Source organism: Cyclopterus lumpus, chromosome 20 (genome assembly GCF_009769545.1).
Source record: "Cyclopterus lumpus isolate fCycLum1 chromosome 20, fCycLum1.pri, whole genome shotgun sequence".
NCBI classification, from domain to species: domain Eukaryota; kingdom Metazoa; phylum Chordata; class Actinopteri; order Perciformes; family Cyclopteridae; genus Cyclopterus; species Cyclopterus lumpus.
The window spans coordinates 1,832,571-1,847,671 of record NC_046985.1 but is presented as its reverse complement, the minus strand read 5'-3'; the positions used below and the strand labels follow the sequence as shown (position 1 = coordinate 1,847,671).

Sequence of the window (15,101 nt, the reverse complement as noted above, 5' to 3'; positions counted from 1 at the left end):
TTGTGAAGGTTCCCCAGCGTGCCAGCCATCTTCCCCAGCAGCTTGCGAAGGTTCCCCAGCGTGCCAGCCATCTTCCCCAGCAGCTTGCGAAGGTTCCCCAGCGTGCCAGCCATCTTCCCCAGCAGCTTGCGAAGGTTCCCCAGGGTGCCAGCCGTCTTCCCCAGCGTGCAAGCATTTTTACCCAGCGGGCTCCCCAGAAAACCAGCCATCTTCCCCAGTTGAAGGTGCTGCAGCCTTCGCCGACTATATCCCTGCATGCCAGCCATCTTCCCCAGACGACCAGCCATCTTCCCAAACAGAAGCTGCTGCAGCCTTCGTCGCCGATATCCCAGCGTGCCCAGATGGTTCCCCAGAAGACAAGCCATCTTCCCCAGCAGAAGCTGCTGCAGCCTTTGCTGCCGCCTCCGACGGTTCCCCAGGAGGCTAGCCAACTTCCCCAGCAGAACCTGCCACAGGTGCTTCCTCCAAAGGTTCAGCAGCAGGCTAGCTTTCCTCCCCAGCAACAGGTGCTGCCTTCAAAGGTCCAGCAGCAGGCTAGCTTTCCTCCCCAGCAACAGGTGCTGCCTCCAAAGGTCCAGCAGCAGGCTAGCTTTCCTTCCGAGCAACAGGCGCTGCCTCCAAAGGTCCAGCAGCAGGCTAGCTTTCCTCCCCAGCAACAGGTGCTGCCTCCAAAGGTCCAGCAGCAGGCTAGCTTTCCTCCCCAGCAACAGGTGCTGCCTCCAAAGGTCCAGCAGCAGGCTAGCTTTCCTCCCGAGCAACAGGCGCTGCCTCCAAAGGTCCAGCACCAGGCTAGCTTTCCTCCCCAGCAACAGGCGCTGCCTCCAAAAGTTCAGCAGCAGGTTCATTTTCCTTCCCAGCAACAGGCGCTGCCTCCAAAAGTTCAGCAGCAGGTTCATTTTCCTTCCCAGCAACAGGTGCTGCCTCTAAAAGTTCAGCCGCAGGCTAGCGTTCCTTCCCAGCAACAGGCGCTGCCTCCAAAGGTCCAGCAGCAGGCCAGCTCTCATCCCCAGCAACAGGTGCTGCCTCCAAAGGTTCAGCAGCAGGCTAGCTTTCCTTCCCAGCAGCAGGCTAACGTTCCTCCCCGCTTTCCTCTGCAGCAGCAGGCTAACGTTCCTCCCCGCTATCCTTTTCAGCAGCAGGCTAGCTTTCCTCCCCGCTATCCTTTTCAGCAGCAGGCTAGTATTCCTCCCCGCTATCCTTTTCAGCAGCAGGCTAGTATTCCTCCCCGCTATCCTTTTCAGCAGCAGGCTAGCTTTCCTCCCCGCTATCCTTTTCAGCAGCAGGCTAGCTTTCCTCCCCGCTATCCTCTGCTGCAGCAGCAGTCTAGCTTTCCTCCCCGCTATCCTCTTCAGCAGCAGGCTAGCTTTCCTCCCCGCTATCCTCTTCAGCAGCAGCAGCAGGCTAGCTTTCCTTCCCGCTATCCTCTTCAGCAGCAGCAGGCTAGCTTTCCTTCCCGCTATCCTCTTCAGCAGCAGGCTAGCTTTCCTCCCCACTATCTTCAGCAGCAGGCTAGCTTTCCTCCCCGCTATCCTCTTCAGCAGCAGGCTAGCTTTCCTTCCCGCTATCCTCTTCAGCAGCAGCAGGCTAGCTTTCCTCCCCGCTATCCTCTTCAGCAGCAGCAGGCTAGCTTTCCTCCCCGCTATCCTCTTCAGCAGCAGCAGGCTAGCTTTCCTTCCCGTTATCTTCTTCAGCAGCAGCATGCTAGCTTGCCTCCCCGTTATCCTCAGCAGCCGCAGGCTAGCTTTCCTCCCCCCTATCCTCTTCAGCAGCAGCAGCATGCTAGCTTGCCTCCCCGTTATCCTCAGCAGCCGCAGGCTAGCTTTCCTCCCCCCTATCCTCTTCAGCAGCAGCAGCATGCTAGCTTGCCTCCCCGTTATCCTCAGCAGCCGCAGGCTAGCTTTCCTCCCCCCTATCCTCTTCAGCAGCAGCAGCATGCTAGCTTGCCTCCCCGTTATCCTCAGCAGCCGCAGGCTAGCTTTCCTCCCCCCTATCATCTTCAGCAGCGGTCTAGCTTTCCTGCCCGCCATCTTCAGCGTGCAAGCTATACTCTCCACCAGCCGCTACACGAATGAGCCAACTTTTGCCCATGGAGCTCCCCAAATGCATTCCAATGGTATACTTCATAGTAATGTATAGTCTTCAATCAAATTCAGAGCAGCAATGGGCAAGGTATGTAAATTAACTTCACAATCTTATTTCAAATACTGAATATATTTTCCTTAAATCCACTTGTGTTTCAGGCATCGCAACACTGGAGGTTCTTCAAAGACTGCTTCACACTGAGCCATTGACTTGTCAAATTAAAATATACTGTTCTTTGAATCCTATAATCTCAATTAATCTTTCTTTTAGAAAATTGCGAAGTTTAGCATCAGTTAGTGACGTAACTGACCAGGGGTCCCATTAATGGACCGAATCCACACTAAATGTTTGCGAACGTTTAAGGCGACGTAATGTCCCCCAAATGGCAGTCAGTTTGCATGGGGTTTTATATCCAAATGGGATTATATTTTTTTCACCACAGGGACAATGTTTTTGCCGTTTCGCCGACATCACATTGGGACAAACTGCCGTTTGGGGACCGACCGTGCCGGAGTGGGAAATCCTGAGATGTGCGACATTAATTTGTTTTGTACCCTACACGCTAATTGGGGCATTTGCTGCCATTTGGGTAAAACATTCAATGAAGATGGGTCAGTTATCACCAGGTACCAGGGTCATCGAGCCATTAGGTCTTTGTGTGACCAATGTGAGAGCTGAGTTCATCAAACATGTTTCAAGTGAGTGTTGGCCTCTGCCAATGTGCTCCCTTGTCACCAATTATATTTGTGATTTTCTTGAATGGGATTTCAAGACTCATCCAGGGAGAGGAGTTCAGTTTGGGGACCTGCTTTTTGCTGTGTTTCTTTTTAGAGGCATGTGATTCTCAGAGGACAACAATGCAACAAACAATATTATGATCTTATAGAATATTTGTATCCCTGACACAGAACTCTTAAGGGTGACATCCTCCCTACAAGTGTGGACCCTACTGTGCATAATAAGCATTACACAACAGCTGAAGAAGGATTACAAAGATCAACGTCTCGACCAATCAAATTAATATATTGAGTTGCTATGGACAATACCAGGCGGTGGTTGAATAGTTAAATGACCTAATGTGGAAAAATGTATGTCTTCTTGTTACGGACTTGTCTCTAATTAAACTTTGTTACTACTTCTAATCTGACTGAGTGAGTCTCCACTGGAATTACTGCTGCACTTCAGCAATCGACTCCCACAGAACACGAAAGAGGCTGGTTCAATTCACTAGATTTTATTTGCAGAATATATGTGCAAACAAAAGGGTTGAGTCTCCGGCCCGTCGAGATGGAATGACGATACTTACAACAACTAAAAAAACTAAGTACACAACACACGTTGATATATCATCCTGGACAGATGATGCGGACACTGGTCCGCCTCTTTCTACCCCCACTTTCCTCAAAGCCCACCACTGGCGTGGTCAGGGTAACTAGACAGTTACGTCACATCTCCCCCCTCGGACCACAGTGGCTTGTTGACTTTTTCGCTGAGCAATGTAGTTATGATGCGACGGCAGGCGGATGTTATTGACCTCGGTCTGCAGCGTGAAACTACAATGTTCAGGAGATGGACTACAAAAAAGATCCTCTTAGAGACGTCATCCGTGTTCTTACAGCAGTTTGATCTCTTCACAGCAGTTTTCAGCAACAGCAATGTAACGTCCGTAGTTTGCCAGCAGGTTTAACAGATTATTGAAAGTGTTTCCAAGTTATGCTAACGTTTGTCTTCATGATCGCTTGTTCTCGTGAACGGGCTAATGATGCGTCACTTTAAATGTAGCCGCCGCAAGGAATTGTGGGGCGGAAATGATCTCCTTTCCTTTGCTAAAGGAGCTAAGTAAGGAAGCATTGAAGCTCCTTTCCTTTGCATTTAGAGAATCCGACCAGCGCTTATCATGGCGACCACTTCATTTCACTCCGCGAGAACCTTCCTGACCAACAATGAGTATTTGAACGCAGCCGTCATCTGGTAAAAGGTTGAGTGTTCGAGACTGTGGGATTAAAATTGTGTAAATAAAAATGGCCGACCACTTTGCTTAAACGTAAAAAAAATGATGTACAATTGTTGGTATTTAATACTTTTTACTCCCCGATTTGAACGTCTTCCAGGCTCTTCTTAAATAATTTGTCAAAACAGCTTCAATGACAAAATGAAATGTTTGAGAAATAAATGTGTGTAATATATTTACATATATATATATGTATACATATAAATAAACACAACATGGGTGTTTTACATTTACATTAAAGATTAAAGATGGTACATGAAATGTATTTATATGTATTTATTTATTTATTCATCAAATATTTCATTCAACATCAACTGCTGCAGCTCTTCAGAAACTTAAATGAACCAATATATTTGAAAGTTGTACCCATTTGTTTGTTGAGGTGCCCCATTAATAATAATATGTATTATTATTATAACTTCAATATTCATGAAGATTGTTTTTCTTACATTTCACATTCATACATTTCTAAATGTATAATAACAGTAATTGTTCATCCCTCTGTTGTTTGATTCATACATGTTTGTATGGCTGAATTAACAGATACCATCAGATACTTTTATTCCTTCCTACTTTTATCAAATATCTACTTTGGCTTTCAAAACAATCTTTATAAATCACATTCAGGAATTAAATGTAAAAAGCCTTTTAACCAGCATTTGCTAGTTAAAATAATGCATGGTTCCATCTTGTCAGGTAATTAGCCACACCTGCCTTCAACTGCTCTCACCTGTGTCCAGTTAATCAACGAAGTAAGATGGCTGAGCTTAAAAGTAGCTCCAGTGTGTCTTCCATCATTTTCTGTCTTCAGTCTGGTTCAGTCGTGTTGTTTGGTAGGAGCTGACAGAAGTGGCATAGTTTGCTGTTTCACTGGCCTGTGACTGTGGCTGAAGCCATGGGGTTTCTCTTGAGGTATGTTATAGATGTTATTCTGTTTACATTGTTCCACTCACTAGTAAAACACAATAACTCTGGGATGTTTTGTTTAGATGGTTTCTGTTGTCCTTGCTAGCTGTTGGAAGGCATCAAGCGAGTGGTAAGTTTAGTCAAGTTATGAAGCTACTGACTTGGTTGTGTTCATGCACTAACATGTCTGCTCTACAGGTTCTGGATCTGCTGAGAAGCATGAAGATAATGAAGTGCCAGTTGCAGGCTATCGAAAACATTCAAGTAGCTTTAAAACTGGAGACCAATCTTCATGGTGCACTTGGCCTCGTGGTGGTGATTCAACATCGAATGCAAATGAGGCAAGTAGCTACAACACACAATTACAGGGTACCAGACTGAAGCTAAATCTCAGCAACCACATGATCAGTCTGTGCCAGAAATCTAGTATTCATCAAATTATCCTCAACAGCCACAGGTAGCAGAGTCTGGGTATCGGTGGCAACCCCAGGTGTCCCAGCAGCCTAGCTATCCTCACCAGGTGTCCCAGCAGCCTAGCTATCCTCACCAGGTGTCCCAGCAGCCTAGCTATCCTCACCAGGTGTCCCAGCAGCCTAGCTATCCTCACCAGGTGTCCCAGCAGCCTAGCTATCCTCACCAGGTGTCCCAGCAGCCTAGCTATCCTCACCAGGTGTCCCAGCAGCCTAGCTATCCTCACCAGGTGTCCCAGCAGCCTAGCTATCCTCACCAGGTGTCCCAGCAGCCTAGCTATCCTCACCAGGTGTCCCAGCAGCCTAGCAATCCTCACCAGGTGTCCCAGCAGCCTAGCTATCCTCACCAGGTGTCCCAGCAGCCTAGCTATCCTCACCAAGTGTCCCAGCAGCCTAGCTATCCTCACCAGGTGTCCCAGCAGCTGCCACAGCCTGGCCATCAGCCCACTAGTCAGCAGCACCCCCGGCAGCAGCTTGGCTATCACCCCCGGCAGCAGCTTGGCTATCACCCCCGGCAGCAGCTTGGCTATCACCCCCGGCAGCAGCTTGGTTATCACCCCCAGCAGCAGCCTGGCCGTCAGCTCCTGCAGACTGTCAATCAGCCCCGTAGCCATCAACCCCAGGTTACCCAGCCGCTCCCTAGAAATCACCCGCGGCCGCAGCCTGGCCAGCAGCTACCCAGCCATCAGCCCCAGGTTACCCAGCCCAGCAGACATCAACCTCAGGTTCCCCAGCCCCCTGGCCAGCAACTCCCTAGCAATCACCGGCAGCAGCCTGGCCAGCAGCTCCCTAGCCGTCACCCGCAGCAGTCACCGCCGCAGCCTGGCCAGCAGCTCACTAGCCGTCACCCGCAGCAGCCACCGCCGCAGCCTGGCCAGCAGCTCACTAGCCGTCACCCACAGCAGCCGCAGCCTGGCCAGCAGCTCCCTAGCCGTCACCCGCAGCAGCCGCCGCAGCTCCCTAGCCATCACCTGCAGCAGCCACCGCTGCAGTCTGGCTATCAGCCCCGTAGCTATCAGCCGCAGCCTGGCCAGCAGCTCCCTAGCCATCACCCGCAGCAGCCACCGCAGCCTGGCCAGCAGCTCCCTAGCCGTCACCCGCAGCAGCCGCCGCAGCTCCCTAGCCGTCACCCGCAGCAGCCGCTGCAGCTCCCTAGCCATCACTCGCAGCAGCAGCCACCGCAGCCTGGCCAGCAGCTCCCTAGCCATCACTCGCAGCAGCCGCCACCACAGCCTGGCCAGCAGCTCCCTAGCCATCACTCGCAGCAGCCGCCACCGCAGCCTGACCAACAGCTCCCTAGCCGTCACCCGCAGCAGCCGCCGCAGCTCCCTAGCCATCACTCGCAGCAGCCGCCACCGCAGCCTGGCCAGCAGCTCCCTAGCCATCACTCGCAGCAGCCACCGCTGCAGCCTGACCAACAGCTCCCTAGCCGTCACCCGCAGCAGCTGCCACCGCAGCCTGGCCAGCAGCTCCCTAGCCATCACTCGCAGCAGCTGCCACCGCAGCCTGGCCAGCAGCTCCCTAGCCGTCACCCGCAGCAGCTGCCACCGCAGCCTGGCCAGCAGCTCCCTAGCAATCACTCGCAGCAGCCGCCACCACAGCCTGGCCAGCAGCTCCCTAGCCATCACTCGCAGCAGCCACCACCGCAGCCCCGTAGCTATCTGCCCCAGCAGCAGCCCCAATGGCCTTCTCATATGCCACGCAGGATTCCTCAACAGGCCCCTGAGCCACAGAGACAGCGGTTGCCAGACCAGCAACGCTATCTGCCCAAGCAGCCCCAATGGCCTTCCTACATGCCTCGCAGGATGCCCCAGCAGCCCCAATGGCCTTCCTACATGCCTCGCAGGATGCCCCAGCAGCCCCAATGGCCTTCCTACATGCCTCACAGGATGCCCCAGCAGCCACGCTACCTACCCAAGCAACAACAATGGCCTTCCTACATGCCGCACAGGATGCCCCAGCAGCCACGCTACCTGCCCAAGGAGCATCAATAGGGTAAGCTGTGATCATGTCTTGGTATTTGTAGTAGTTTCAGCATTGGTTAGTAATCTGGCCAATTTGTATTTCTTCCAGGTACAGCACCTTTTGGAGGTCATGGTACACACTAACTGAGCAATCTGAGATTTAGGCTTTGAAATGCTGACTTTCCTTTCAATCCGTTTCGTGTTTCAGGCATCGCAACAATGGGGATTGTTCAGAGACGGCTTCCAACTGAGCAATTGTTTTGACTTGTCAAATCGAAATAAACTCTCCTTTGTATCCTGTAATCTCGATGAATCTTTCTTCAAATAAAGTGTACCAAGTGGGGATCAAACGGACAAAGACTATTTTTTTTTTTTAATGGTTCTTACAGGAGTGGTGCTGCAAACAATCTTATAGACTGATTCATTACTATAGATTAAAATCTGAATACTACCACTGTTTATATTTTCATCCCTTACACAGAACTCATAAAGGTGACGTCCTCCCCACAAGTGGGCACCTTGCTGTACATAATTGCGCAACTGAAGAATTGGATAACAAAGAAGGTCTTGGCCAATCGGATGAATATTTTGGGTGGGGCAAGAAGTAACTAGACTTTTGAAATTGGCTACCCCAATCCAAATGTCCCTAAAGCCTTGAACCCCACCGTCCTTGTTGGTGTCTTCTACCGTCCTCGTTGACCTCCTTGGCGTCCACCTCACCATGTACCCTGGTAGCTTCTACCGCCCCGCCGACCTCCCCGGTGGCCTTAACCACCGCCGACCTCCCCTGCTGCCCCTGCCATTCCTTGGTGGCCTCTGGCGCAGACCTCCCCGGCATTCTCAAACGTGTGTATCAATCAAATCCAGAGCGGCAATTGGCAGTGTATGTACATTAACTCTGCAATCTCATTGTAGGCTTTCAAATACTGATTTTCCTAAAAAATCTGTCTGAGTCCTTGTATTGACTTGTCAATAAAATAAAAAATTTTTAATCATTTTATCTCGTCAAATCTTTCTTAGTTGAGGTTTTAGGCTTGTTCAGAACGCCACTGCTGCACACCCTACCAACACTCCAATTATTTTTGTGATCAAGGGTTAGTATTGATCCATAAACGGCCTTGCAGGGTGAATGTATATAAGACTGATGAAATACCTGTTGACAGAACACATCACAGGTGACGTCATCCTTACTAGTGGGTACCCTGCTGGACATAATGAGCATTACACAACCGCTGATGAAGGCCAAAGGTACTATTGACACCTTGTTTCCCCAATTGGATTACAAAGATCAACGTATCGGCCAATCGGATGAATACGTTGCGCTGCTTTGGGCGGGTCCAAAAGTATCTGAACTGACGCTATTTCTTTAATGAGCTGTAAAGTGAAACAGTTGGCCGCAACAGCTCTAGAGAAACTTAAAACAATGTTTAGAAGACTTGGATGAACCAACATAAATGAAAGTTGGAACGTATGTATTTGGTGTCCTTAAAATTATTTTAATGTTTACGAAGTTTGCTTTAAATGTTCACATTAATTATTTTCTAAATGTGTAACAGTAATTGTTGAGGTAATGTGCAAGAAATATAACCAAGATGGTCTTTGTAGATGGTCTTCCAATTTTAATTCATAATCAACGTTTTAGAAGCCCATGGCATTGGGGGAATGCCCTGCTGTCACCGGATCAAAGAGCTGATTGGCACTTAGATTTGACAACACTACATTTTTTGGAAAATCCTAATACTGTGTACTTATATTTAATGCTCAATTGTTGGCTATTATGTTATGCAATGAGGTTTTTTTTCAACACGCTCTGTTGCCGTCGGATCTCGTCCACTTTCGAAGGAGACTTTCTTACTGTTTATTCTGTCCTCTTCTGGATGTTTACTGAAAACAAGCTGAGCAGATACGTTGACTCTTTCCTCCTTCTTATAGAATATGTATGGCTTTCACCAACCTCTTTTAAAAATAAAAAAATCATGTTCATTAAAAAAAAAAAATTTAAAAAGCCTTTGAACCAGCCTTTCCTGGACTAAATAAAGCAGTGGTTCTTTCGTCAGATAATTAGCCACACCTGCCTTTAAATGCTCACTCCTGTGTCCAGTTGATCAATGAGGTAAGATTGGTGAGCTTAAAAATGTCTCTCTTCAGTTCCTTCCAGTTGTCAGCCTGGTTCAGTTGTGTTGTTTGGTAGGAGCTGACAGAAGTGATTGAGTTTACTGCTTCACTGGCCTACAACTAGCTGAAGCCATGGGGTTTCTCTTTAGGTATGTTTTAAACATGATTCTGTTTAATTGTTAAAATTGTTCCACTCACCAGTAAACACAGAGCCTCTTGGATGTCTTGTTTAGATGGTTTCTGTTGTCCTTGCTAGCTGTTGGAAGGCATCAAGCGAGTGGTAAGTTTAGTCAAGTTATGAAGCTACTGACTTGGTTGTGTTCATGCACTAACATGTCTGCTCTACAGGTTCTGGATCTGCTGAGAAGCATGAAGATAATGTGCCAGTTGCAGTCTATCGAACACATTCAAGTGGCATTAAAATTGGAGACGGGTCTTCATTGAGCACTAGGCTTCTTGGTGGTGGTGTTTCCACCTCAAATGCAAATGAGGCAAAAGGCTACAATACACAACTAATTGTGGGTTACCAGTCTGAAGCTAAATCTCAGCAACCACATGATCAGTCTGTGCCAAAAATCCAGTATTCATCAAATGATCCTCAACAGCCACAGGTAGCAGAGTCTGGGTACCAGCCCCAGCGGCAGGTGCCCCAGGTTAGCCAGCGGAGGCAGGCCCTGCCGCCCCAGAAGCCTCGCTATCTTCCACCGCAGCAGCAGCATCCCCAGGTGTCCAAGCAACCTAGCTACCCTGAGCAGCAGCAGCAGCAACGACGGGAGGAGCAGCAGCAACGACGGGAGCAGCAACGACGGGAGGAGCAGCAGCAACGACGGGAGCAGCAACGACAGGAGGAGCAGCAGCAGCAACGATGGGAGGAGCAGGAGCAGCAACGATGGGAGGAGCAGCAGCAGCAGCAACGATGGGAGGAGCAGCAGCAGCAACAATGGGAGGAGCAGCAGCAGGAGCAGCAAAGATGGGAGGAGCAGGAGCAGCAAAGATGGGAGGAGCAGGAGCAGCGACAGCAGGAGCAGCAGCAGCAACAACAACAACAACCACAACAACAACAACAGCAGCAGCAGCAACAACCACGACAACAGCAGCAACAGCAGCAGCAGCAACAACAACAACAGCAGCAGCAGCAGCAGCAACAACAACAACATCTTGGCTATCCCCAGGTTTACCAGCAACATCTTGGCTATCCTGTGCTGCAGCCCCTGGTGCACCAGCAACATCTTGGCTATCCTGCGCTGCAGCCCCAGGTGCCCCAGCAACATCTTGGCTATCCTGCGCTGCAGCCCCAGGTGCACGAGCAACATCTTGGCTATCCTGCGCTGCAGCCCCAGGTGCCCCAGCAACATCTTGGCTATCCTGCGCTGCAGCCCCAGGTGCCCCAGCAACATCTTGGCTATCCTGCGCTGCAGCCCCAGGTGCCCCAGCAACATCTTGGCTATCCTGCGCTGCAGCCCCAGGTGCCCCAGCAACATCTTGGCTATCCTGCCCAGTGGAAGCCCCAGCCGCGGCAGCGACTTCCCCAGCCACCTAGCTATTCTTCACAGCAGCCCCGAGTGCCCCTGCGTCCCAGCTATCATCGTCCCCAGCAGGAATTATCCAACGTCTGCCCAAATGGATTCAAATAGTAATATTAAATATGGTCTTAAATCAAAACTAGAGCTGCTATGGACAAGGTATATAAATTAACTTGGCAATCTGTATTCAGAATTTAAAATTCTGATTTTCCTTAAATTGAGGCATTGGTGATTCCAGCAGAGCCAATGCATTGACTTGTCGACTCACAATAAAATCCTTTTCTATCCTGTAATCTCTACTAATCGGTTTCTTTTTGACAACTTTAAAGTTCAGCATCCGAGTGATCTCACTGACCGAATACTTAGAATTTAAAGAGTGCCGGTCAGGGTTCGGGGTTGTTAATTGGTTGGTTGAGATTTCGCACACGAATGAATGGCACAGATTTTTACTTCAGGCCTGTGCAGAACTCTACTGCTGTACAAAAACATGCCAACTCTGTTTAACGCCTAGTATTTTATGTTTGGTAATACACATTGTTGCTCACAACAAGACTTGGGTTTGTTTGTGAGAAAGGTGTGAAAGGACCCGTCTGCTGGGCGCTTGGGGATTCTGTTGTGCTGCGATTTCTAATGCAGAAGGTTAACTTTGCTTCCTGTTCCAGAGTCTTTGTGCTTTCTCACCGGTTTACATGGATCCTGGTTTTTTTATCTGGACCCTGGTCCTGCCTGACAACTGCTAGCAATAACAATTGGTGTTTCCATAACCATTACTGCTTTTATTATTATTATTCTACTATATCCACCGTAGTTGTAAGTTCTTCATGCCTACCACACTCACTGTGTGTGTGTGGATCTTTTAGACTGTTGCTGTAACTTAAACTAGCAACAAGTTTGCTAGTCTGTACTGTCTTTCTAATTTGATCACTTTGAGCTGCGATTTGTTGCTTTTTTACACAAGTGTCTGAAAAGTCAACCAAACCAGCTAGGATTTCAGTATTAGCTCTGTAATCCAAATCTACTAGGGACTAAACTTTATTCTACTTTCTACCTTGAGGTAAACAGATCTTTGTCCTTAATCAGTTTGGCAAGAATTTCACATTCTAGCAAACTGAGACTTCACTGTTAGCAAGGATCCCCTGTTTACCAGTATCTGAGTGGGCAATTCCTTCAACGACCTGTGGGCGGGCTCGACACAGCTGTAACCAATTACCGCCAACTTGGGTGTATAACCAGGTTGGGGCCTGTAGCGTCAACTGAAGCGTCAGGAAGACTCCTCATATGAAGACTCGGAGGATAAAGACCTAGGAGTCTTTCGTTGGAGTCAAGACTCGGAGGATAAAGACCTAGGAGTCTTTCGTGGGAGTCAAGACTCGGAGGATAAAGACCTAGGAGTCTTTCGTTGGAGTCAAGACTCGGAGGATAAAGACCTAGGAGTCATTCGTGGGAGTCAAGACTCGGAGGATAAAGACCTAGGAGTCATTCGTGGGAGTCAAGACTCGGAGGATAAAGACCTAGGAGTCTTTCGTGGGAGTCAAGACTCGGAGGATAAAGACCTAGGAGTCTTTCGTTGGAGTCTTCGGTGGTGGCTGAGGGCGGCTGAGTATAAACATTTCCCTGTGATAATGTGTTTTCTCTTCATACCTGTGTGCACATCTACTCGTAGATACTATAGACCGCAGACTCGGTCACACATGCATCAAAATCCCTCCTCTCTAATTTATCCAACCTGCTCCACACAGACCCAGCGCCTCGTCACAGGGGGCCTCTGGAACTGCCAGTCAGCTAACCGCAAGGCGGACTTCATCTCTGGCTTCGCTATCAAGCAATCACTGGACTTCCTGGCTCTCACTGAGACTTGGATCACACCAGACAACACATCAACCCCTGCTGCTCTCTCCTCGGCCTTCTCCTTCAGCCACACACCCAGCCCCACTGGTCGGGGTGGGGGCACAGGTCTACTCATCTCACCCAAATGGAGTTTTGCTCTCTACCCGCTTCCATTTACCCCACTGTCTTTTGAGTTTCATGCAGTGACGGTTACTCATCCGGTTCATCTAACCATTGTCGTTCTCTACCGTCCTCCTGGTTCCTTTGGAGACTTCTTGGAAGAACTAGATGTCCTCCTATCAAACTTCCCAGAAAACGGCCCCCCGCTCATCCTTCTGGGTGACTTTAACATCCAGACTGATAAGTCATGTGACCTGCTACTCTTACTGTCTTCCTTTGCTCTCTCTCTCAGTCCTTCTCCTACTCACAAAGCTGGCAACCACCTTGACTATATTTTCACCAGAAACTGCTCTACAGCAAACCTCACTGTAACTCCACTTCATGTTTCTGACCATTTCTTCATCTCTTACTCTCTCCCACTCTTTGGAACTGACAACCCTCCAACAACGGACGCTGCACCTGTCCGTCGCAACATCCGCACCCTCTCACCCTCCTCTCTCCCTCCTCTGTTCTGTCAGCCCTCCCCTCAACCGATTCCTTCTCACTCATGCAGCCTAACTTCGCCACTGACACTCTTCTCTCTACGCTGTCGTCCTCTCTTGATTCTCTCTGTCCTCTTACGACTCGAAAGGTCCGCAAGTCCTCTCCGGCTCCGTGGCTGTCCGAACCGGTGCGCGCCGAGAGAGCCACAATGCGAGCAGCGGAAAGGAAATGGCGAAAATCCAAACACGCCAGCGACCTGCTTGCCTATCAATCTCTTCTCTCCTCCTTCTCTGCGTCCATCTCTGCAGCCAAAAGTCTGTTCTATCAATCCAGAATCGAATCCTCTTTATCTAACCCTAAAAAGCTCTTCTCAATTTTTTCCAACCTCCTTGACCCTTCACCTTCTTCCCCCTTGTTTTCCTCTTTCACCGACCGCTCTTACCGGGTAACCTGGAGAGGATCTGTGTCTGAGCCTTGTCCTCTGACTACTGGGGTCCCTCAGGGTTCAGTCCTTGGTCCTCTTCTCTTCTCTCTGTACACCAACTCTCTTGGCTCTGTCATTCGCTCGCATGGCTTCACCTACCACAGCTATGCTGACGACACCCAACTGATCCTCTCGTTTCCCCAATCTGAAACACGGGTAGCAGCACGAATCTCTGCCTGTCTGACCGACATCTCTCAGTGGATGTCCGCACACCACCTGAAAATTAACCCGGACAAGACTGAACTTCTCCTCCTTCCAGGAAAAGGCTCTCCCACCCACGACCTGACTATTAACTTCAACAACTCAGTGCTGGTTCCGACTCCGACTGCCAGGAACCTCGGTGTGACGCTCGACAGTCAACTCTCCCTGACTGCCAACATCACCACAACAACACGCTCCTGTAGGTACATGCTGTACAACATCAGGAGAATACGACCCCTTCTCACTCAGAAGGCGGCACAGGTTCTGGTCCAGGCTCTGGTCATCTCACGGCTGGACTACTGTAACTCCCTCCTTCAGGTCTACCTGCTAATGCCATTCGACCTCTACAGCTCATCCAGAATGCAGCTGCTCGACTGGTCTTCAACCTCCCGAAATGTACCCACACTACTCCGCTCCTCCGCGACCTTCACTGGTTACCGGTGGCCGCCCGCATCCGCTTCAAAACATTGGTACTTGCGTACCGTGCTGCGAACAGATCGGGTCCGGTCTACACCCAGGACATGGTCTAACCTCACACCCCAGCCCGTCCACTTCGCTTGGCTTCTGCCAATCTGCTTGTAGCTCCTTCACTTCGAGCTAAACACTCAACAAAATCACGACGGCTCCTCATTGGTGGAACGAGCTCCCCATTGACATCAGGACAGCAGAAAGTCTCTACATCTTCCGTCGCAAACTAAAAACACATCTTTTTCGACTATACCTTGAATAGGTAGCACTTAAATGCCGTAGTAGCACTTAAATGTCCCTTACCAATAGCACTTTGTTGTTTAGCACTTTAGTAGCACTTAAATGTCTCTTACGGATAGTACTTTGTAGTTTAACTTTATTGAAGAAATTGTACTTGCTTGATTCTTGTTGTTCTGAGTTTGGACTCATGGTTTAATGCACTTATTG

The 15,101-nt window shown here is 49.4% G+C and overlaps 1 long non-coding RNA gene across 1 annotated transcript; it reads left to right on the top strand.

The window, feature by feature from the left end:
* Positions 1 to 9,560: 9,560 nt before the first annotated feature.
* On the top strand, positions 9,561 to 9,974 carry LOC117749533. Its single transcript, XR_004611722.1, has 3 exons — positions 9,561 to 9,697; positions 9,782 to 9,828; positions 9,897 to 9,974. It is a non-coding gene; the product is annotated as an uncharacterized LOC117749533 (long non-coding RNA).
* The last annotated feature ends 5,127 nt before the right edge of the window (positions 9,975 to 15,101 follow it).